The 25,021-nt window shown below is 41.0% G+C and overlaps 1 long non-coding RNA gene across 1 annotated transcript in view; it reads right to left on the bottom strand.

Moving 5' to 3' along the window:
• LOC116440716 overlaps positions 1-24,681 on the bottom strand; it is a 91,103-nt gene extending 66,422 nt beyond the window's left edge. Inside the window, exons 1-2 of the long non-coding RNA XR_004238742.1 lie at positions 24,392-24,681; positions 19,340-19,548 (exon numbers count right to left, since the gene is read on the bottom strand). This is a non-coding gene — a long non-coding RNA (uncharacterized LOC116440716). The remainder of the gene's footprint in view (positions 1-19,339; positions 19,549-24,391) is intronic.
• Positions 24,682-25,021: the final 340 nt, after the last annotated feature.

Genomic DNA, 25,021 nt, shown 5'->3' with positions numbered 1-25,021 from the left:
CAGAAGACATCAGCAGTTTCTTAAGGCAACACATTTCCTTGGACTTCTAACATTAGCCCCTCCCTGTGCATTTTGCAACTATTTCCTCTTCCTTTACAGGGTGACTGACCCTTTGTACATTTTAGGTATTCTCATTAAGGGCATTATTGAACCCATATCTTAAATAATGTTAAAACAAAAGACTTCCCAAGAGATTCCAACTGTTCTGGCATGGACCACGTGACACCAAGTCTGCACTCTGCTCAGAGACACTGTGCACCATGCAAATGTCCTGCTGGCAGTTTTCAGAACAAGGTACCAAATTACCACTTCAAATCAACATGCATAAAGTCGCCCTTTCATTTTCACTGAGATTAATTGCTATTTTTAAATGCCAAATCCAGAGAACTGTTCCAAGTCCCAGTGCATTCTATTCGCACTCTGTTCTTGCCAGTGTAGGTGGCTCATCTGAGGCCCACTGCTGCAAGGTATATCCCTGCATTATCACAGGGGAAGTTTGGGTTCAGTGGCAGAAGAGAGATTGCAGAACTACTGAAAATCAGCCTGACATTAGTTTATGTGAAAGGGGGGTCATGTCTAGATGAGTTTTTATTGACTTGAGGTCCACGCTAAATACCTCTCCTCCAAGCACTGAGGATTTCATCAGCTTGAGCCTGACTCGCCACACACAGTAACAGCAAAAAGAGCTTCCCTAAACACAGTCATGGAGCAATAGCCATTTAGGGGGGTGTGTGTGTGTGGAGAGAGTATAAAACAACTTGGAAAAACTGAGTATGTGGAAATAGCTTTCAGAGAAAAAATTATTCACCATCATGCTGTACCTTCTGCCCTGTCTGTTGTACTGGACTCTCTGTGCAGCTGTTAGATCAGCAAAGACAGTGATCTTTACAATTGTATGTCTACTACATCTGGAGAGCCATCAAAATTGTTTAATTATGGCAGAAACTAAATCAAAATAAATCAGGAATTAATCTGTGCACTGCACTTCCCACTTACCATTCTCTTGTCCTGGCTACGCCTACCGTAAACAGAGTGTAAATAGCAATAATACTTATTTATAGCAACAATAACACTGATTAAAACATGGAACAAGATGTTCATGGGTGCCAAATTAGGTTGTGTCTATGTCCACAGAGAAGTAGTTTACTGAAGGCAAAGGAAGAAATACTCTCTCCTCAAAGACCATTCATGTCTACTCCTTAATGAGTAAGAGAAATATTTCCTCAGTGCATGTGCTAAGCAATTGGATCACCTACACTTGTCAGTGGTACATAAGGACATCCTGTCCGGTACAACCTGTACTTGATATTTATCTAAAGATTTGTCTTCGATAAAGATGAGACTGTGTGTGTCTCTATTTCCATCTTTGCCTACATCAGGAGTGCATGTTTGGAATGGGTCTCCCACAGACATCCCCACATGCTGCATGCTATCATATTGCAAATAATCTTGGGTTTCATAAACTGGACTCCTGGAGATGTGCCCTGGCTGCCTATGGATGTCTTGTCCCTGGGACCAAACCAGAGACAGTATCTAGTGAAAAGCTTGCAGATGTTTGATCCTCCTCTTGACTGCTATGTGACTCTAAAATAAGACTGAGTGATTTGCGCTCTGGAAGCTCCTGTTCTCCTCAATTGACTACACAGGCAGCTGAAGTTGCCTAGCTCAGATACAGATGATTGACTTGGCAGACATATAAAGCTAGGAAAGATAAATCCCACCCTAGGCATCCAATTCAAGGCAAAATGAAATGCTCCTCATTCTTTTAAACACAGTCACACAGCAGAGAGGCTTAATATATCGTCCTGTCCCTCATGGTTGTCTGACTTCTCTGGTCTCATCTCATAGGAAAAAAAAAATTACCTCTCTAAAAGGTGGGGAATGACAAATTTCACATTTAAAACAGATGGATATTTTTTGCAGCAGGGTGTGACAATGGATAATGTTCATACTGAAAACAACCAGCATTGCTCCCATGTCACCAGCCCCGACCTTTGGCCAGTTTGCACCATGATACAGACCTGTGGACTCGAAGCTTTGTTATCAGCAGCAGGCCAAAGCATAACACCATCGTAAAACACCCTGCCATAAAAGACATGTACAACAGTCCAGACCTACAATGGTTAAAAAAATTCCATGAGAGTGCAGGAAAGGCCACCAAGCAGTGCACTAAAGGCACTCTGCCAGGCTCTGCAGGCTCTTTGGGGCAGTCAAGGCTGGCAGAGGCATGGCCAATCGGGCACACTGGCTCCTGTTCCCAGTTTTGCCTCCACAACAGCTTTACTTTGTCCACCTCCATAAATTGTTCTGACTATTTAATGCTATATTATTTTAAATGTTTTCTGGTACTGATATGCAGGGAGGATTATATTTTTCAAAAGGAAAAGGCAGGGCCATTTTATGGGGGTGTTTGAGCATATACCCCTCAGATCAATCAACTTTTTTTGCTTTGCTACTGCACTTGCTTTGTTACAGCAATTGCTCTGCTACTGCAATTACTCTTCTTTACCCCCTCCCTCTGTGCTACTTTTATCCTGCTGCTCAGCATTTATGGTCATAACATATAACTGTGCATAGGGAAAAAAAAGGAAAAGTAAAAAAAAGCAGCTACAATGCTTAAAATCTGACAACTTTGTCACATGTGAATTGACATTGAAAAAATTGTGTTCTTATTGCTTGGACTTGCTCTAGTCATGAGAACATCAGTTCTATAAGAGGAATATTGGTCAAAATGATAGTCAAGATTTCCTACTGTGCTTTGCCACATTAAAGTAATAATACATGCCTCAGGTCAACTTCTCATGTACTCCACTGCATTTTGCTTCACCGCCCATGGAACAAACAAGGTGTAAGTTCATTTCCAATGCTGAGCTCAAGGCTCTGATTGACTCTAATTATCTAATGAATCTAAGGAATATTTTCCTAGTTGATCCTGGGGCTTCCCATGTATTGATGAAATCTGTGTCATGGTACAAATGTGTCCAGTGGTTGGAATTGTTTTAGTGTCTCACAGGTCTCACCTGTGCTGACCCCAGACACAACTAGCAACTAGGTTCAAAAAACATATGAAGGGGAGACAGGGTTAATTTTCTCACTTCTTCATAGGAAAAATACTTATTTCACAGAGCATAGCAATCCTCCTCTTTTTTCCAGGAGAGTCAGAGAGTGAGAATGAGTTAGGCTATTTTCTAGAAGAGGAGTGGCCATCCATTCTGGTTTTCTGTGTCAGCTTCCTCACGTGAACAGACAATCTCTTTTATAGAGCAGTTTTTTTCTCTACTGCAGAGATGCCATGTGATGAGTATATTATTGGTCATCTTTCTCTCTTTTTAAGTTTTTCCTTTCACTGTGTTTCCTGGCTTTTTTCTCTACCTTGAAAAGCTTAAGTACGAGTACTGCCCTGCTTTTTACTTGGAAAAACTGTATTGTCCTGTGGTAAAGGCTAATGTTACAACACTGAAGAGTTTTATTATCCCTCTGGCGTCTGGCAGGGCAAAGACAGAATGATAGGGAGTGAGCAGAGATAAATGAGAAAACAAGGGAGAAATGGGAACACCTACCACTGGAACATCTACTGTCCTTGAGGACTTCCAGCCACTACAGTCTGGCACTCAATGCAGCCTGGAAATGCCAAAAACCTCTTCTCCTCTGGGACACTGACTCCCCATTGGCCAAAGCCCACCTGGACTGTAATTCTGCACCTCTCAGTGAATTGCACTACATAAACTCAGCTATATGTTTTCCTGGGTAAGAGAGTTCCCTATTAATAATGGACAAACTTATGTTGCAATTCTTCTGGGAAAACTCAGTGATATGAAGAATGCTTTAGCTTTCATCTGACCTAAAACTATGCAACATACTATTACTTCACACTGGCACTAAGCACACAGTCTAATTCACAGTTGTTCACAAGCAGAAACAAGGCAAATTAAAAGCAAGCAATTGCAAACAAGAGGGTTGGTGTTCCACTCCATATGATTTTCCCTCATTACTTGTGCACCCTCCAGAGTTTATGGTCCAAAAGATAACTAAATCCTTTCAATACAGTCCTGGTCACTAAATCTGTCCTTAGAATATAATATTGATAAAATACTGCACCACTTTGCTCTAACCAGCCTCTATGAGCTCTGGGTTGTTTTTTTTTTTTTTTTTTTTTTTTTTTGCAGTTTCAGATAAGTATTTGTTTTCTGACTGCTCATCTGACCATGTAGTAAATTCAGCTGGTATTTTGATGGTTCGTCTGTGGTGTGGATTTTTGGCAGTATGAGAATTACATAAGTGATTGTTTTTCCAGTACTGAAAGAAGAATGGCACCTGCTGATGCATCCATGCCAGGGAGCTGTGAACTGCTCATCAGCAGCAATTCTCAGATAAAAAATGAGTAAGAAAAGAAGCCATTGCTTTTGCGATGACATTTGCTTTGACTGATCAGCAGAATTTGAACATGTGACCTTCAGTGTCATAACACAGACTACTTAAGTAATGTTATTAACTAGCAGAGGGAAGGTGTTACACTTTAAGGAGAGTGGCAAAGTCCACCTTATTTTATAAACCTGTCAAACTAGAATATTGGGACATCATAAAAAGACACTGACAATTTCATTAAAGTGCTGTTTTATGTTTACATAATGGGAGTTTTAACATATCTCTGGTTTGAGGAGGAAGAATGAGGTTTCCTAATGGGGAATAAAGATTACTTTTTCCTCATATGGTCCCATTGCTAAAGGAAAAGAGTGTCTGGCAAGAAGGAATCCTGTACTGACTCTGAGGGAAAGTCTGCCTTATGCAAGACTTGCAGGGAGTGTGGAATTCCCACAAGAACAGCATCCAGGCTCCCTCCCATACTAATGACTGGTTGCAATCCTCTGGTCATTATAACAAATAAATGAAAGAAAAGCAGGCAACTGCTCAAGAAAAAAGCATAAAATTGCAGTGATGATTCGCTCTCTTTCTCTTAAGTTGGGAGATTAAGACTTTCTGCAACTTCAGGCTGTAGACATCAAAAGGAAAGAACCCAACTGATTACTTCTATCAAACTTAGGCAATGTTTATTTAAATTTCCTTTAGGAATCAACTTGTAGTGCTGCAAAGTCCCAGGAGATTTTATTCCATGAGGAATTACAGCAGAGGCAATGGAGATGAAAAAGAGGTTGCATTCCGTTTCAGTTATCATTAATGAACAACGGTACTCAAATGTGTTCTCTGATAAAGGCTTTTTTGGCCAGAGCAGGGCTCAAAAGGGAAGCAAAGAACATGCCTCTCTTAGGTACATTGCAGCCCTGTGCACAGCAGGGATTGAATTGAAGGAAATGCATAACCTAGCCAGCCCGTGATAACAGCTTCCACCTAATCCCCAACCAACCATCCCCAGCCTCCAAGCCCTCACTGGGGAGTTTGGAAGCTGACTGATAGGTTTGCAGGAACCGCCTCCTATATCTTTCTGAACATTTTAGAGAGATTCTGGCTGCTGCTTCCCCAAAGAGGCTCTTTAGCTTTTCCTTTAATTGTTTGACAGTTCTCTTAAAAAAAACCAAACCCAAACCAAAAGCAGCACATGTCCAAAAGACAGAATTGCACCTGCAGTCAAGGTGCATTAACATTGGAAGCTACAGGCAAATATGTCAATTTAAAGTTCTCCAGAAAACAGTTCATAAACTACAACAGCTGATAACAAATGCAGAACAACACAGCCATATAAAGAAGAAGGTTGGCTGACATAATTGCCAGAAAACCGTCCTCATTGATGGAGTCTGCCAACAACAGGTGATGTAAGAGCTGGCAGTGAATGAAGCCATGAATGTGATGTCTGGCAGAATTTCTTGAGAGATGTTCACAGCACAGCAGCTGGAGACTTACAGATCACCATTAAAAAGAGATGGCTGAGGATAAACCTGTGCAGTCTGACTCCTGTGGCCAACAGGAAATACCTCCTGTGTGTTTCGTTTCTCTGTTCTGTGCATCTGGCTTGGGTTGGATTGAGCATTATAACTCATGTACAATGAACCAAGTCATCTAAGACATTCTTGACCCTTTATTTGCTTGCTTTATCCCTCAGTCTCCCCACAGAAAGGTGACATAAAGTAAAATGGGGATAACAAAATATGCCTGTGTTCCAAGTGATTGCAGAGCATGGTCAGTCATGTAAGTGCAAATGCACCATCATCCACACTAAGAACTGTAGCAGCTGCAGGGTGAAGGCACAACACTCTGCCATCCCTGCTGTGACCCACAGGTGGGCAGCTGCTCAGGGACATGGAGGATGTCACAGCTGCTCATGGCTAAGAGATCCTCACTCGGTCCCCCCCGACAGCAGTAATCCAGCTGTTTTCTGCAACACAGCTTTGTTACTGTTGCTGGAGTGGGGCCACTGTGTGTTGATTCACCAGCACTTATGGTCGCATGCATTCAGGGTCGCTTGATCCTCAACCTTGGGCAAACTCCATCACTTCCTGTTGCCTGGTGTGCCCAACTGCCTGAAGCCCTGGAGCTGCAGATTCTCTGCCAGGACACTCTTCCGACTAGCATAGCTACATCTGACTGGATGAACCCGTTGTCATCCTTTCTGCCCCTTGGCACGTGCCCTATCTTATTCAGCGATTGGCAGCTTCGCTTGCTGTTTCTGACTGCCCTGTCCATGAACGGTGCTGGGAAAAGCTGCCCTTCACAGCAGCCCCAAGCAGCATGGACTGAGCCTGGCTCCAGCCAAACTGCCTGGAGTTCTCCATCAGGAGGGCTGAGAGGATCTGGGGGTGGTGCACAAACACATCTTAAGTGAATGTTTGAACCTTTGTCACACTTGCTGCTTCAGAGAAAGAAACAGGGCGTTGAAATGGAATTCAGGCATTGTCAGACTGTTTCTCCTAAAGCAGGGTTTTGCTCTCAGCTTAGAATGTAATTCTGGTCTTGTTGTCCAACATAATTGAAAAGGAAACAAATATTTAGAAGGTTGCAGGGGAAGTAGAGAATGTCTTGAGAATTAAATGGACTGAAGGATAAGGACTCTCCATGAATGAGCCAACATATCCTTAAGTTTAATGCTTAAAAAACCTGATGGATTTTATGAAATGAGATCATGGCTTCTCCCTAGTTCAAGCAAGCACATTCACATACAGAAAAACAGCAAAGGCCAAACTAATGCGCATTACTTGGCAAGTGCAGCAGACGAGCCAGACGGATAACTGGTGTGCTGCAACTCAAATGGCAGCCTGGGTAAAGTTCAGCAGCTGGGCAGGAAAAAGAAGACCATGGGCAAATGCTTGCCAAGCACATACTCAGCAACTTCTGCATATCTTCCACAGCAAAACCATGCATTCCCATGCGCCTTCCCTGGTAAGCTGCCATGGCAGCAGCCATGGCTGAAAAAGAGGCTGTTGCTACGAGGCTCCAGTGTGTCGTGTGTAACTGCATTTGTGTCTGCAAAATGGCCCATTACTCTACAGTGATACAGTTCTAGATTACAAATAATTTAGATAACACAGTAATAAGGACCATGTAAATATGTAATCTAGGCAGAAGATGAATTCTTTCTAGATGAGAAAGTTCCCTTTGGACTGAGCCACGTTGCCAGTTCGCTGGAGCTGGAACATCTCGTGGGTGCATGTTTGTTTCTCTGTCCCTCTGAAGGACCTTCAGTCCTCTCATCTGTTGAATTGGCATCTTTCAGTGGCACACAGTTCACTTTGAAATGTAGCTGATAAGTAATCAGGAAACACATTCTGCAGACAGGATTTTATCTGAGGAGTTTTTTCTGCAGAGAGGAGTATCTTAGGAGAGACCTTCACCTAAAAAACTTAAAGTCCATGACACACTTTCAAGTAGTCCAGGATTTTTCTTTTATTTTCTTTTTTGACTTTTGCTTGTCATGCCAAAATCTCATCAGTCTAATCTGTCTTTATAAAATAATTTAATTTGTGGCACAGAAGCAGGAACTTGTGAAGTGCCTGTAAACACTTCAGACATCCTGAAGGATTTCTTTTCTGGGAGGAAATCTCATTGTACCTGGTGTATGTATGCATGCTGCAGATAAAAGTCCTCTAAAAGCCCATATACCAGGGAGCAAAATGTTCTCTAGCAGCAAGGATCCCATGCTTGCACTAACTTCAGAAATTCCTAGGCATCATTACAGAAGAACTTGCACACTATAAAAACATTTTTAAGCCAGCTGAAATGAAGAACGGGATGGAGAAAAATATAGATTCCTTTATGGTGTCTGTCTGTAAAGCAATACTCAGGACTTATGCAGAATCCAGTAAGTGGTACTGGCCATGTGATCTCTGAGAGGTTATGGTAGAACTGAAGGAGTTTGTACATGGGTGATGGGACTGAGCAAAGACTCAGAAAAACTTTAATATGTCAGAGAAATTGAAAATATTTGAAACATTGGCCCTAGAACAGAGAATAGTAAGAAGGGAGGAAGTCTGTAGAATAATGAAAGCTCTAGAGATGACAGGGAGCATCACTGCTCATGCAGTAACAAGGGAGCATTCAGTAAGTGCAGAGGCAGCAAACTCAAAACTGGTAAAGGACGTATTTTTTCTCACCAAGTGTAGCTGGGCTATGGAATCAAAGTAGTCAAGAACCTGAAGAGAATGAAAAAGGAATACATATTTTAATTAATATCAGGAATATACTTTGCTGGCATTGCATTGTACCTACTGCCTAACACAGATTAAAAAAGAGATCTACAAAGATGTATACAAACACCATGCCCTACTTTGAATGAATGTGTTTATAGTCTTTGGGATTTAAAAACTTTGTAGCCATTTGCACTGTTATGAGGAAGAAATTTCTTCTGATGAGGGTAAGAAAACGTGGCTAAGAGGAGTACTCATGCACACTTAGTGGCATAGCACAAGCTCCTCTCTGGATCTGAAGTCAATGCATTTTGATATTCTGTAAATATACTTCAATTCTCTTAGAAAGGTGTTATTCCTTCAAAAATGGTTTTGTTTCTGACTGTTCAGTGAAAAAAATATGCAGAAAAAGGGGACATTCACCCTGCAGCAAAAAAAAAAGGAAAGCCTGACAGGTAACGATGACCTTGGAAAGCATTCTCTGTGCCTTTTTTTTTGTTGTTGTTATTTTTTTAATTGAATGCGTAACACTAAATGATGACCTTTCCCTTGATCAGTGGACTGTAGCATTCTGATGTCACATTCAGATAGCAGGGTCTGTCACACAGTACAGGGAAAAAAAATATGTTATTATCTGACTTTTACAGATTAGAGGCTGACACACACAGATTTATTGAACAGCTGAAGCCTGTGCTTGAGCCAAGAGCTGAACCTGGATCTCTAGAGCCACATTAACCATAAGAGCAACATTCATAACCTTAAACTGTGTTGTCAAACTGTGTCTCAATCTGTGATGACAAAACAATAGCAGCTAAACTGAAGACTTAATTCCAGGTCTCTAAAGAGCAATATTAACGTGTCATTTTCCATATTACTCCAGCAAGGCCCAGAGACCCTGCCTTCAGCTGAGGATTTTGTTCTGTTGGACACTAATATAAACTTAGCAAAACAGGTGCTTGGGCAACCAAATGACAAAATACAAGTGGGGAAAAAGAGTAATTTCAGATTTAATCCTATACATTAAAGATTTTTTTCCTTAGTAGCTGTGTAAGCTACTTAGCTAAGTAGTTAAGGATTGCCTGTAGCCTGTACACAGAGAAGTTCTTTGGGCTATTATTCCTTATTTTGATTTTACATCCCACTTGAAAGCCGACTGGTAAGTTTGAAATTCCTTTCCCTGTTCTCTGGCATTTCAGACTTCACACTATAAAAAAAGATTGAATCATGTTATGCTTGTGTGGGCAAAAAATAATCTAGCATTTTTTCCAGTAGAACTTGTCCTTGACTCTCCTTACACAAGGCATGTAGTGATTGGACAAGAGGCAATGGTTTCAAAAAGGTTTAGATTAGATATTATGAAGAAATTCTTTATTGTGAGGGTGGTGAGGCACTGGAACAAGGTGCCCAGAGATGTTGTGGATGCCCCATCCCTGGAAGTGCTCAAGGCCAGGTTGGATGGAGCTCTGAGTAATCTGGTCTAGTGAAAGGTGTCCCAGTCCACAGCAGGGAGATTGGAACTAGTGATCTCTAAGGTCTCTTCCAATCCAGTTCACTCTGTGATTCCATGATTGTAGCTTTTTGCCCTGTGGTCTAAAGATCAGGGACTATTGTACTGTCTTCTGTAAATTTGGTGTGCTTCTCTTGGTTAAAACAAAGACTGATAGTCATAAAGGCTGTATATAAGCAATGTTTGAATAATTTTACTGTGCCTGTGTCAGATATTTTATCCTGTTTGGGGAAAAAAAAATGGTGCTTTAATGAAGATCTAGAAAAGATTGCCACAGGTTTTAGATAGTGTTTGTGCATTAACAGACAGCCCTTAGGTGAAAATTAGACTAAAGCATTGCATTTTTTTAGTCTGACTGCTTTTGTATACTATAACATGCTGTCCTCAGCCTCAGAGCCGCAGGAACTTTCCACCCCCAGCCCCCATGCAGCCTGGCTAATGGAGAAATTGCTCCTGGGTGGGTGAAAAATTTAAGTGAGGTCATTGCAGGTTCTTGCAGAGTGATACACTACCAGCAATACATAATGAAAATTCATCTCATGTTGTGAAACATATTGAACTGCTAAAATAAACAAAGTGCTGGCAGGGAATGTTCTTTGAGGTTATCTTTAGATTGAATTTGCTTGGACTTTTGACACCTACTCAGCAATGTCTCTTGGCACACAAGAAACATCTTATCAAAATGCTGAAAATATTTAGTCAGTAACTAATTTATTCCCTCATAAATGCCTTTATTTCCCAAATTGTCTCCCTCATTTCTCTCTTATTTAGTATTTGGATGCTTAGTTATAATCATGCAATAACCAGGAGGTGAAGGAGATACAACTTGTGACCTTGAGAAAGACTTACTTCTCAGTGTAAAAGGTTTTTCATATAAATAGTCTATCACTAAGTTTTATACCTTCACTATATTAATTTCACTTGCTACTATGGTAATGTTACGTGCATTTCTTTTACACTGGTATGACCTCTAGTTTTGCCCAGCAGTGGGCAAATTGGTCATTTTTAAGGAACAGCATACTTACACATTATAAGTGTTATCTAAAACACATATACACATTAGAGTGTTATTTAAAACACTCAGTGTGACAACAGTACATGCTTGTGCTTACCTCACATTAAGCTTGGAAGCAAAAAGTAGTGTAAGAAACAAGCCAAAACTAAAACCAAACCAAAACAAAGGTGGCACATGCAAACAGATGACACATTCCACATGTACAAGGGACTTAAATAAAGTCCTCTGTGTGGGAACAAGTAGTTAGCACATCTATAAATGAGGTTATGTGAACTTATGCCTACAAATAGTACCATAACCTCAGCTGCAAATTGATGACTTCTTCTAGAACATAGATTTATCACGTACTTAATCAGCAGCACTCTGCATTATTAATTGCAATTCAGCACCCTCACAAAATGCAATCATACATTCTCTGCAAATCTCCTAACTGTCTCTCACCTTAGGATCTTATTTCTGTAAGTGCTTGCTTCATGTATTCTTTAAAGTCTAACGTTGACCCTCCCTACCCAGTCCTTGAACTACTTCAAGACAAAACAACAGAAAACTTAATTCTAAACAAAAGATAGTACAACTCAAGTACACAAAATATTTCGAAAGTAAAAAGAAAACACAGATGTATCTTTTCTGGCTGCAAAATCCCAGCAGGAAAGCTAAGTTAGGGGCTTTAACCAAACAGCCAAAATATTTGTACTTCAATCTGAAGTTGTGAACATGCAGATATATTTCCAAGGACGAAGGCAGGACTGTAAATTTTGAGCTCCTGGGACCCGCTACAAAAAAAGAGTCAGAAAATTCTCTTTAAATGCTGTTTCTGCTAAACAAGAGTAAAGCAAGGACATTATGAAGGTTATAAAGAAAAATATTCCTTTTCTATAACTGGTAAGCTTACTGTCATAGAGGGAATCTGCTCCAGAAAAGATTTAACAGCAGTCAAGAGAATAATTATAACACTAGACTTCACCTAAAAAGTAATAATGTCTTTCATCTCATCGTACGCCACATGTGAGTTTTGCAGCCTTCCCATGTTACAGAATTAGAGCAGTACAAACCCCTTTGGTGCAAGAGGGTTGAAGCAACACAGGCTAGTCTTTAAAGTAAGTGAACAGCTTTATGTGAGGCTTCATACTTTAGCTCAGCCAGCTTTATTGCAATCAGGCATTGTACATAAACCTTATTCTCCCCAGACAGGTTTTGCTGCAGTTTGTAGCTGGGAGGAGAGATATTGCACTACAGCAGAGTGGAAGAGGAAATGAAGGAAAATACCACACTCAGAGGAATTTTTATTGAATTCCACTCTAAATTCCCTGTCCTTAAAGAACATGGTGTTATTTCCAGACCTAATCTCATCAGGAGAGACTTTGGCCAAAGAACCCCTCAAGACAAGTAGATTTTGACCTTGGTCTTCAGAATAACGGTGCAGTGAGTCCTCTTCTTGTGTAGAGGACATTGCCTTTTTTCCCAGGGCTTGACTCATACAGTTTTCAACACAAGAATGAAGTCTCAGACGTTTTCTCCCATTAACATCTGGGGCATTAAGTTTTTAAAAACAAAGCAAAAGTGTTCTCTGTGTAAATACAATCCTTGCCAGAAGGGGTTTACTGAGCAGCATATGTATTTTTTATCATAATTCTTCTCCACCTCTCTACCCCATTGTGGTCAGGTTCCCCACAACTGTTCTTATTGTAATATGTTCCTGTTCTTCTACATTTTCCTCTTGCTGTAATAGATTTTTCCCCTCTTCCTGTTTCTGGAAGTCCTGTTTCTGTCTTCTGAGGGAATTCAACTTTCCTTGTTATAGCTTCCATTAATTGTGCTTCAGCAGGTCACAGGAAAGCTCAAGACATGCACAAAGTTGATCCTATAAATCACTAATAATGGAGATGAAACCTTTTTCTGGAGTCTCCTACATGGAAGTAATTACAGTAGTAAAATACCATATTAGCAAGAAAAATCGTGTAATAATAACTTGGTGGGGTTTCATCTTACTGCTGTAACTTAGAGATGAGCACTCAGGTGCATCAAAAGCTTTAATAATGTATGGGTAGGTGGCAAATTATCCATAAAGAACCTACTGGATTGCAGATAATGTTCATTTGATATTCTCAAAGATAATGTAAGCTTTCATGCACATGTCATCTCATGCGCCATGCTCATGACATCTAGCAGGAATACTGAAGTACAGCGTGCTGGCCACTTTCCTGAGCATAAGCATTCTTCATCCTGCAAGCAGTAAAAACACCTATGGAGTCAGGGAATGAAGAGTTTTTATTAAAGTCACAATGACACAGAATAAGCTAAACTTCATGTCAAGAGCCTGCATTGAAACATTACTTCACTCTGTCGCTAGCCGGGTGCTGCGGCTTTGCGGTGCTGGAGTGCGAGATGCCGCGACCTTCCTAAAAGCATCTCCTTAGTGAAGCCCCTCGGCAGGACCACCACACACTCACACACACATACATGCACACACGCATGGATAGCTTCAGTATATGGGTCAACGACAAAGAGCTGGGAAGGGTCCTCGTATGGGGTTCCACGGACAAGGTTTATTGCAGCCACACCAAGAAGAGATCCAGGGACAAAGATCAGGAACAATAGAGGGTCCAGGTTTAAGTAGGGGACCTGATTGAGCATCAGAGACCAATGGTCTGAGGGCACAGGGGCGGTACACAGGCAGGACTAGGGTAAGGGAGCCAATGGCGAAACTCTGGGGGAATGGCGATGGGACAAGGACCAATGGGGGAACCTGGAGTGGAGAACATTCTAGGGCAGGGACATATTAGGTAACAAGGGGCGGGGAGGCCAACGGGCCAACCAGGGAAGCAGAACTGGGGCACATTAACATAGCAGGACAGAGCATCCTGGGAGAAGCCTCTTTTGTCACCCTGATATGGGAGGAATTTCTGGTACTAGGGACTGTCCTACCAGCGGACTTTCTTTGTCCCTTGTGTGGTAGGGTCACTGGCCATCACATCACTTTACAGTAAACTTCCTACTGGAGTCACTTAGGTGTCTGATGAGTCAGAACCTTGAAAAGGGAGGCTTGTGATCCAGCCTCCTTACCTGCCAATATTTGGTAAAAAGTTATGAGATATTTCTTAATGCAGCATGTGGATTCCTGCACTCCGTGCTCCATCCACCAGATACCCAAAGTGGTCTCTCTCTTGTTATCTGTGTTGTTAGGAACATTTGATTGTTTCATGTTAAGGAAAATAACTCTAACAGAAAGGGTTAAAAGCGACAAAAGAAGTGAAAACTTTCATTCGTAGTCCAGTGTGGCTGTTTATCTAGCAGCACTTCTTAAAAGTAGTCCGTGCAATGGGATATTAGAGCTTTTGCTTTTAATCAACAGCTGGGTAGTGACTAGTATTAGCAGAAAATAAACAGGCATGAGCTCACATGAGAGGTAAATCTCCCCCTGCCTTTCTCAAACATCTCCAAGCCCGAGATAGGACTGTATTCATCCCTTCATTGATTTGAGAAGTATAGCACATATTGTCAGAACATAAGGATATTTAGAAAATTTTTAAAAACCATTTTGCTATTTTTAAGTGGCAGAACTAAAAATCTGTCAACAAGATTACTCTTTTCTGGACCCTCCATAGTACAAAAAGCTATTTCTCAAAAAAAGACAACTATAAATACTTTTAAAAAAATTGTACCATGCTGGCTAGTTTTCTAAGCATTTTCTTTCTAAGCATTTTATATGTGAAGAAGCAAGTTCATACTTCTGAATAGTCATACAACATTCTGGAAGAAAATTTACTTTGTTTGGCTTTTTCTATTTCTTTCTTTATGGTGTATGGCAGGAAATCTTGAAATATATTAATCTGATCACTAACCACCATGCCCTTAGAGGGGCATTAGAGGATCCTAAGGAAAGATACCCTCAATAGTTCAAAACCCTTGTTTGTGCCATGCACAGTAAATCCAATATAGCGAGTTACTAAATATGATGAACTTCAGAGATTTGCTGAGCTCTTTGTACTAGGTGTTTGGCAGGTTTTATCCTTGATCTCCTGCTAGGGACCTTGGTGTGTTTATTGATCTTTGTCACCCAGAGGACAAATTAGAGCTACATAGAACTCCACCTTCCAGCCACTCAGAAATTACAGCTGAGGCAATGCAGCAGGGCACAGTCCCTCAGCTGTGTTTGCTACCAAGAGCTCGTGAACTCCAGGCTCCTGGCCACCAGCTGGACAACTCCCAAGTGAAGATCGAGCTCTTCTTCAAATGGGCTGCTATGGAGACTCTTTTCTTTCCATATGTGTCTCTATTATAATCAGACAATAGTATTCAGCCTGGCAGTTGCTTCCTTCTCTGAAGTGTTGGGAGTGGCCAAAAACGGAGGGTTTTTTCATGTATCACTCCCAACTGCATGTTCTGGCTGCCTGAAAACATCCCTGAAAACCTCTCCCAGAGCACCTGCCATTTTCCTGTCATTGTTCCCCTGTCAGAAGTGACTTTCCACCCCTTTCAGACAGCTCAGCTTTGACCACAGGAGCCATGCAGGTCAGCCCCAGCAATGGGCATTTCTGGATGGGGATAGGTGAGGCAGAGGCCACTTCCCCTCTTTGGGAAAAGTCTTTAATGGTAATGATCACTTCAGAAAAGGTGTTAAAATGGTGAGCTAGCATATGAAACAACCTCTTAATGAGAAAGTGAAAAACATCTGCATGTATTTTTGAGCAAGGCTTTAATAACCTATTCTACACTAGTGGGGGTTTTGCTTGAGTATGCAGATATGCAAATCAGGACCAAGTGCTCACACAAACCAAAAATACAAACCAATGCATATATTATTTCACTGCATCATTAATAGTCAAATAGACATTTGTTAACAGACTAAATTGACTAAACTGCAATCATCAGCTTTTGAGCATTATTTTAAAGAAGTTCCGTAATTCAGAAATTTCACATTTTATTAAGTCATTGAGAACTTCCTCAAAATGGAAAAGTAGAAAAAACTTTTTCTTTTTTTATTCCAAACAAGACCTATTTTTAGTTACTTAAATCTGCTTTGGCAATTTTAAAATGGAAAAGTTTTGGGTTTTTTAAATTGTTTTCATTTCATTTGCAGTTTTTATTACACCTCTAGCTGGACTTTATTTGTTTACAGTAATCACTTTTAAAATACCACCTTGGGATACAAATGTTCTTTTCTGTTCTCTGCATGGGTAAATGTGTTTTGTATCCTAAACTTTGTGGAGGTAGTCTTATGATTAAATAGATTTAAAGAAAGTGTATGCACCTGGCTGTATATAATAAGGAGATGATTGAATGGTGTTGATGATGTAAACTCAGAAGGGAAGTGATAATGTGCATTAGAGCATTATATTCCCCACTGACTGGCTGTGTTTTATTTCACCTGCAAACAAGTAAACACAGCAGGAGATACATCTTGCCCTGCCCCTGAGCTGAGCGCCTTGCCAGGCTTAGTTTGCAAAGCATACAGTACTCCTGCACTGACTGTGCTGCTCACAGGCTGCCAGCAGTGCCATGCCATCTCTCAGAGGACAGCTTATCTGAAACTATGGGGCCCATCCTGGACTACTTGACCTGCAGAAAAAAAGGCTTTTGAGAAAAGGAGCTGTGTCTTTTGACAGTCCCCTGCATCCCTATTCTCAGAGCTGAAGTCACTGAGAAAAGGCAAACCCAGCATCTCCTGCAGGCTCTGATCCACAGGGCACCAGTGAGCGCTTGGGACCTGCACCATGGGGGTGGGCTGCGAGGGGCTGAGCAGCAATTGCCTCATCAATAGAGGTGAACACATGAGGTCAGATGTGTGAGGAACCAACCAGAGCCTTTGTCTCAAGGTTGAGCCAAATTTATTGCAAAATACTTCAAAATATGCCACTTGGTGAAAAAAAAGAAATCCCATACTGGGCCGTTTCTCTTCCTCTGCCTCAGTGTTTTCTGAACCAAAATGACAAATTGCTTTTGGATGTTCTTTGTTTCATTTTAAGGAAGAACAAAGCAAAAAAATGCAAAGTGCACAGGACACTGACTTTCCTTGGGAGATTGTTTTCAGTTGTACAAGTCAGTGTGGTCCTAATGGTTAGGTGACATTTCACTAAAAATCCAGACTCTAGACTGGGATCTATTTGAAATGAAACTGCAAATCCAGCCACTATTGATGAGAACTGTAATGCTGATTGTTCTTCTTCTATTTACATCATCTATGCAAATGACATCATGGAGTACCTAAAAGAACTGACATCATCAAAAAATTGGATTCTACTTGTACTGCAAAAATAGATCATAATTATTTCTGTAGTCTCTAAAGAGAAATTGATTTTTTTGTGCCTTCTGTGAATGCTGCAATGCTATTTTAGTGTAATGCTTTTATGTCTATGGCAGCCAATTGCTTTGACCCTGAAGTCTTTCTTGCAGTACTGCTGACTTGCTGAATCAGAGTTCATTCATATCCTCTTACCACAGAATAATATGCTGAATACAAGACTTTCCATAATAGCAATACAAAAAATGCCACGAGATAACGCAAAAGTAAATATAAAAGAAAAAATGGAAAATACAGAAAATAATAATAAAAGACCTGTCAAGTTCCAGCAAATGTGAATGGCAGTATGACTTTACATGCCACAATTTTAAGTATTGCTCTTTATCCTGGAAGGGTTCATATGAAATCTTATCTGGCTTCCCCTAGTGTTTCAGTGACGGTAAGAACACTAAAGTCAGGAAACCCAAGTCTGATTCTTGCGTCACCTTTTATTATTCCCATAGGATGTTAAAACTTCAGAATAGTATAAAATGGTTACGGAGGGATGGAGGTTCCTGAATTTTCCTACTTCCATTATTAGAGGTGCAACTTCTGCATGGCTGTGACTAGATCTCAAAGATAGCCAAAGGCACTTTATGTGTTATGACATTAAAGTTCTTGAAGTATCAGAAATTCCATTTCCTGAAAGGAAAAGTCTCTAAAAGCCCTGATACTTCCAATGAAGCAGTTTGGACTTAATGCCTAGTTGGATGCCCATGCACACCAATGCAGATTAATCTCTCTCTCCTTCTCCTTCTGAGTGCATCTGCCACCCTGGCATCACTGCTGTTCCTCCAGTATACAACAAGCTTTGTATCTGGGGTCACACAACAAGAGAGGAGTTTTCTCCCACTGTAATTTTAACACCAAAGGCACCTCTCAACCATGCCTTGATTTGTTGTGCCTGGGATTCACCTGACCTCTGACCAGGTAGACCTGAACACTCATTCCTGTCTTGTGTCCAGAGGGACTTTACTGGGAATTCAAGGGATATGCATATACTCCCTTTCTTCCCTCTGTCACCTGAGGGAGTCATCCTTACCTGCTTGTTTAGAGAACACTGAATACAGTACAGATCTGACTGTTTCCTGATCTCCATCCAGGTCGAGATTAAGCCCCGACCACCATCTGGTCAGGGTATGAGGGAGGGAGGTGGAAGGGCAGCCAGGGAAAGAAAGTGGGAACACTGAGATGCACCCTGACTTCCATAGTCCCAGATTCCCACCCTGCATCCCTTCCTTTCTGCACCATTTTTTCTGAGTTACTTGACCTTCTCCGTACAGAGCAGTGCGAGTCTGAGTACCTAAATAAGGACTTGGAACCTGCTAAACCCTTTGGGGCTTGTGACACCAACCGTTGAGTAACTAGGCATCAGTTTTTGTGCACTTTCCTGCCAATGACAGCTGTAAGCAGGCTCGTACACAAGGTGGTCACACTGCCTTGCTCTCCATTGGCAGAAGTATGAAGTGCAAAATTCATCATAGGCAGTAAGACCAACACGTGTGATTGAGTGTGCTTGGATATCTCCCTGTCCCAGCAATGAGAATTTTCTAAAACCCTTTACGGATTAGATCTTCAAACCATGATGGACATCTCACTGCTTTTATTTCTTCCTGCTGCATAATGTATCCAGAAGCAGCATTTACTAATGATACTGCAGTGAATACAACGTGGAAGTAGAGAAGCATGAAACTCAGAGGCAGAAATAAAGAGGAGAGATTTTTTCGAGCCACAGCTGAAGCAGAGGCTTTTTTTGGTTTCCAAAGGATTCTGGCCTTCAAGGCCCCAAATGGATCTTTATTGACATATTATACAGCTGAAAGAAGACTGCTAGGTAATAACAGATAAATTGAAAACCTGTATTCAAAACCTCTTTTAAGACACATTATTGAAAGATAAGAAAGGACTTTGTCTGTATACCAGCTACAAGTGCTTTATGCCATTAACTCCATTATCAGCCTTACCTTCTTCTCCTGGGTGGACTCCTCCAGGATGCTCAGACTCCTACTGACAATGCCCATAGTGACACATTTTCCCCAGCAGCTCCTTTGCTTCAGTGACCTGGCCACAGCAGGGCATGCAGTGGGCTTACAGACCCCATGAAACTGCTAAAGGCACCTGCCAGGCGCAGCAGGATCATGGGGTGAGGCCTGTCCTCTGCACTCCTCAGCAGCTTAATAAGGGAAGCAATTAGGGAGTCACAGCTTATTTACAGATGAACTGGGAAGCGTAAGTGTGTGGTGCAATCCTCTTCCCCCTCATGGGATGCTCAGTTTCCCAGCGTGTAGTTATGATAGAAAAACCTTGTGTATGTACACTCTTGAGTAGGGCTTGGGTACACAGCTAGTTACTTAGGGAGTGTAATGAGACCATTTAAGTCAGATTCTTGCCAAAAGAAGCACTTTTACTCGATCATTTGTAAACAGGGACTTACAGCCATCCAAATCCTACTATAGCTGAAGAAAGTGTCTTACAGGCTCACAAGCTGTGTGACATGGCCTGCACTGCTCCTGCTTTTGAAACTGGTGGATTGGAATGGCAGTCTGCCATGTCTCAGTGCAGCAATCAAAATAGTACATAAAACTTCCCCAGCTGTCTGACACTAGACTGCATTCAAGCGTGTAGCATAAAACAGAAATGAGTTTGTGATGTTACTCCATCTCAGCTTCCGATGTTCTAAAAAATTACACCATGTTTAGCTTCAGAACAATATTTTAAAGTCTTACATAGTTTCTTACATAGTTTTCATGCACTGCTCTTATCAGCTGCCATGAAATTTAGGATTTTGGTTTTCTCTTGCATGTCCAGTGTTCCCAGATGAAGCATGTGTTTCCAGACAATTATGTTCAATATCCTACCTGAGGTGTAGGAGAATATTTTTATTTTTGTAAGAGAAAGAAATAGAAGGAAAGGTAGAAAGAAGAGCAATACTTTAATCTAGGATTTACTGTCACAACAAGTAAGCAGTGTTATTTTAGGAAGCTCTTCAGAAGCAGGATTCCCTTAGTCTGTTAAGTCATCGAAAATAAAGCATTAGCCAACCCCTCTCTTGGTGTGGTGGTCACACTGGGCAATCCTCTTCTCTGCACACATATGGGAGCAGTTCGAGGGCATAACTGGGTATAAATGACTCACTAATCCTTTAATATTTCCGTTCACAATGAGGATCAAGTCTAAATGACAATGACATGATCTTTTTTCAAAATGAAAGGGATGAGTCCTTCTTTTCTGCTCCTCACTGCCCTTGTTACTGTCATTCTTACATTCTAAATAAGATGGTGACTGTGGGTGAGCAAAGCAGGGAGTAGTAACTCTTTAATTTGTTCCAGAAGTGCCTGATGAGACAGTACCTCTCACCACATGATCTTGCATCTCTAATAGCTAATGTCAACATATTGATCAGCTGAGGTGGCTGGAGTAAAATCAGGCTTCTACCACACGTGGAAAATATGACTATGAGGTTTACAGAGGAGCTGGGCTGGGCTCTGCAGGGCATAGTCAGTGCTGAGTTATCTATGGAAATGCAGCACTGTCCCCCCATCCCAAGCAGGGGCTGTGTGGCTGACATCTGCTCACTGTGGGAGAATGGAAACATGCTAGTTTGGCTGCATTGCTGAGGAAAATAAAACAGATGAAGCTGTGGCATAGGTCCTGTCAGTAACAATGCTGAAAGAGTCTTAGTCTGCCTGAGCTTCCTGACCACAGTCCAACATAAATAACTGATGAGTGTACAGGGAAAAGAGATCCTGGTCATCTAATAAAGACTTCTACACAGATGAAATCAAACAGACCTATACTGGGATTTAAACCACGTTACCAAAGCAACCTGCAGCCTGTAAACATCTGAAAACAAATTTACGTAGGGTTCATTCTGACTTCTGCCAATCTGTCAAGAAACCCTGGAGGGGGAGAGCCTGAGGAGCCCAGCAGGGTGGTAGGCACCATCTCCTCTGGCAGCAATCCACAGGGGAGGGCTCTTTCAGGACTGCCAAAGGATGTGCTGATTCAGGGACACCCCTCAGCCCTTTCCTGCCCGTTGATGGGGATGCTGTAGGGCAGAAGTCTCAGGAGAGATCTAACACCATGATACTACTTCTGTGAGCAGTGACTATGCCTTGACTGTATGAAGGTGAGATTAGCTCTATCTCTCTACCCTGCTATTAGTGCATGTGACACCAGACCTGAAGCATACTGTAGCAATGTGTTAAGACTCCATAAGTACCTACTTCACTGAGTGACTCGAACATAGCTGGTGTATATTCAGTGCATTTCAGAAGAGAGGCTCATCCCTTTGGAGGTTTATCGGTTGCCACTTTCAGTTTATGATGTAGGAATTCAAGGGCAGTCTGTCATCAGATCATGGATTCAATCTCCTTATGCTTTATAGGTAAAGAGAGGTTGAGGTTTTAAAATGTAATTGATTTTCTTACTGTAAGATTAGCATGTTCCTGTTTGTCAGATTTTGATTGGACTTCTAGGATATGTTTATACAAAGTCATGCTACCACCCTTAATTTGATGGCCTCGATAAATACTATTGTTTTGCCAATTCAATATGACTCTATAGGGATTGCAACTTGGAGGCACTTCAGAGGTTCTATCCTTTAGTCATGTCAATACTGCTTGAAAGATCTAAAGTACTTAGATTTAGACTAAAGCTCACAGCTGAGATCTTGCTGGACATCACTGAGTTTAGTGTGTGTTCAGAAGCAGAATTAAGAGATATTTGACATTGCAAAATATTTCAAAGTATTCATTCTTTATAGGAGTAAAGAAACATAAAATAATAAAGGCAATAAAGGATAATACATTTTCATTGCAATCTGTGTTTATACAGCAGCTTTTAATCTAAAGACTAGCCCTAGAATGCAGGGTGCTATGACTTAACAATTAAGAATTGCTCTTCCCACAACCTCAGCATAGTCTCCTGTGCAGTGGAAGGAAACAGACCTTTAACAGCATGCCAGAGTGCTCTTGTGTTTGAATGTAAACTACAGTGTCTCTGAAAAAGTGGAGGAATACAAAGACAAAAGGAAACTAATAACCCTAAATAGAATTTGGCCAGGAAATGAGGCTGATTCACTCTCCCTCAAATTATATTGTCTTCTTCTAACCTTTCCTACAAAAGATTAAAATCTAGTGTCTTAGAAGACATTGTCTACTTTTAATTGTCATGAAATGCCTTTATTGATCAGGAAAGTTGACATTTGAAAGGACTCTTCAACACAGGACAAAATAAAAGGCAAAAAAAACCCCTGAAGTATCCATTTCTGTTGTGTCCATGCCTTCTGTCTAAGATCCTACTCAATGCAATGGCAAAACCAACTCTGATGACAATGCAGTGATGTTGAGGGCTGTTCCTCTTCCCGTATTATTCTGCTCTTGGGAGAAGGGGCTGCTAGAATACTTCAGGGATGTGCACAAACTAAAGGTGACAATGGCAAACACCAAGGTGATTGTGTCACAATTCTTCTTTCAAAACCCATGATTTGCCTGGAAATATACCTTATATAAACTTCAAAGCTGTTTTCAATCCAGCACTTTGTTTCCATATGCCTGTGCACTTTGGCTTAAATCTTCCAAGTGCTGCCAGTGCAAGGTGATCTTTATGAACATTAATTCAATAGCTGGATGGCTAATACAGCATTCTGATCTCTGACAGAGTCCATGCCAATGCTGAAAATAGCACCTCTGAAAACACTTTATCTTGATGCCTGTCTCTGAATCAATGAAATGATCCAATTTGTTTGTTTTGAGCAGCTTGGTCTTGGTCACTGAGCTGTGAAGCTCTGACTCCAACATCTGATACACATGAGATGTCTTAAAGGGAAATCCTTTTAATGTGCCAGCACATATGCAAGTGAATTCACCTGGCAATACATTCACTTTTAAATTAAAACAATTGTGTGCAACTAGAAGGAATTGCTTCGTTAAACAAATGAAGAAATCCTAGCGCTTAATACAGTGTTTTCTTTAAGATGATTAACAGAATAATTGAAATTCAGTTATTTGGATGTGTATTCCCAGGTAGATTCTTATTTTAACATCGAAGATTTTATAGACAGAGACACTAATATCATTTAAGGCAGGAAGACTGCTAATCTTAGATTTAGTAGCCCATTTAGATTACCGGAGAGGAAATGGCTCATCCTTGCTTGTGAGGCTCTAGAAATAGCCCAGACCTGATATAACTAGTGCTTAAAAATAAAAGTGTTTGCATTGATAGCAGACAAGTCAAGTTATTGCAAAGAAGGTGGGACCCCCCCCGAGGCACATGCTGTCGCTGGTGTGACAGAGGGATTCCCTACACACAGGCTGAAAAGGAGACTCTATGGGGTGCAGCTTGTTGCTATCTTTTTTTTTGACTGCTGAAAAACAAGCAATTTAAGAGTAAGAACTGGCTAAGTTAAAATTGCATCAACAACAGGAGAGTACTTCTGTGAAGAATTTTAGGGGGGAAAATAGATGAGTTCCTTGTACACTCGCTGCAGAGAGGCTGTTTGCTATTACACACCTCTCTCTCCCAAGGCATCTTCCTCATTACCAGAAAAGTCAGCTATTCACATCATGTCCTCTCACGTCATTTTTAATCTATGATTTAGTTAAGCCAAATATTTAATTAGAGATTTCAATATAAAAGCAATTAGCAAGCTTCCTATGTATAAACCATAATTATGATGCAGCTTAGTAATAGAAGAATGACTAATAAACAACATTTTGTTGAAATTCTGTTTAGATACTTTTGCGATATGTTTTAAACTGCTGATTTATTTTTGACTCACCAGTCTTGGCTAAAAATAAATGAAATCCTCCCATATCTCATATTTTTGCTTGTAATTCTTATTGCTTTGCAAATACCAGTGTGTCACTTTGCTACATAGTGACATCACAACAGAGCAGCTTGTGGCAATGGCATCAAATGCCTACACCATAACAATGCAAATAAAAGTCTTGTTAGCAAGAAAATAGTTTCCAGACTATTAAAATGTAATTGCAGGTTTCAGGACGTGGACCCACCTCGGTAAAATCAGGCTGATCCTATGGAAGCTGATGCTTCAGCCAAGGCACTTATTTGTAGCAGGATCCTTCACAAATCCAGGACAAGATAAACAGGAAACACTCTCTATGTCATCTAAATAATAAGCATCTTCAACAGGCTTGTATTCATGTAGAGGTCATCTTGCAATTATTGATTTATGATTATGGGGTTCAGGTGAGAGGTAAGAGTTTGTGGAGTAAAATGAGGAAGGAGGGATTGAGCTGCTAGAGGATGGGATAGAAGGAGGGAGAAGCAGGTGAGTGCTGAGGGAGTGGCAGCTGGGGTGCAGGACTTATGACTTGTGCATGCCTGTGGCTTCTTGTGTCACTGAAATGGCGCAGTGAAGAAGCAGGCAAGGAATTCAGCTCTGCGTCATTTACTTTGTAAATCTGGTAACATGTCAGAAAACTCTCCCCTTGGAAGCAATTTCAAAAAATGCTTGCAGCAATATCTTAAGGCAATTGCAAATACCAGCTTATGAAGGAATTAGCATACACACAATAATCTTTCAAAAATCAGAGATAAGGAAATGCTGGCTACCTTAACTTGTACCTCCAGAAATCAGCTTCTCCAACCATTGCACGTCTGTCCAGTCTGCTAAGTGTCCT

The sequence above is a fragment of the Corvus moneduloides genome, chromosome 3 (assembly GCF_009650955.1).
Source record: "Corvus moneduloides isolate bCorMon1 chromosome 3, bCorMon1.pri, whole genome shotgun sequence".
In the NCBI taxonomy this organism is placed as follows: Eukaryota; Metazoa; Chordata; class Aves; order Passeriformes; family Corvidae; genus Corvus; species Corvus moneduloides.
This window is presented reverse-complemented; position numbering and strand designations above follow the sequence as displayed.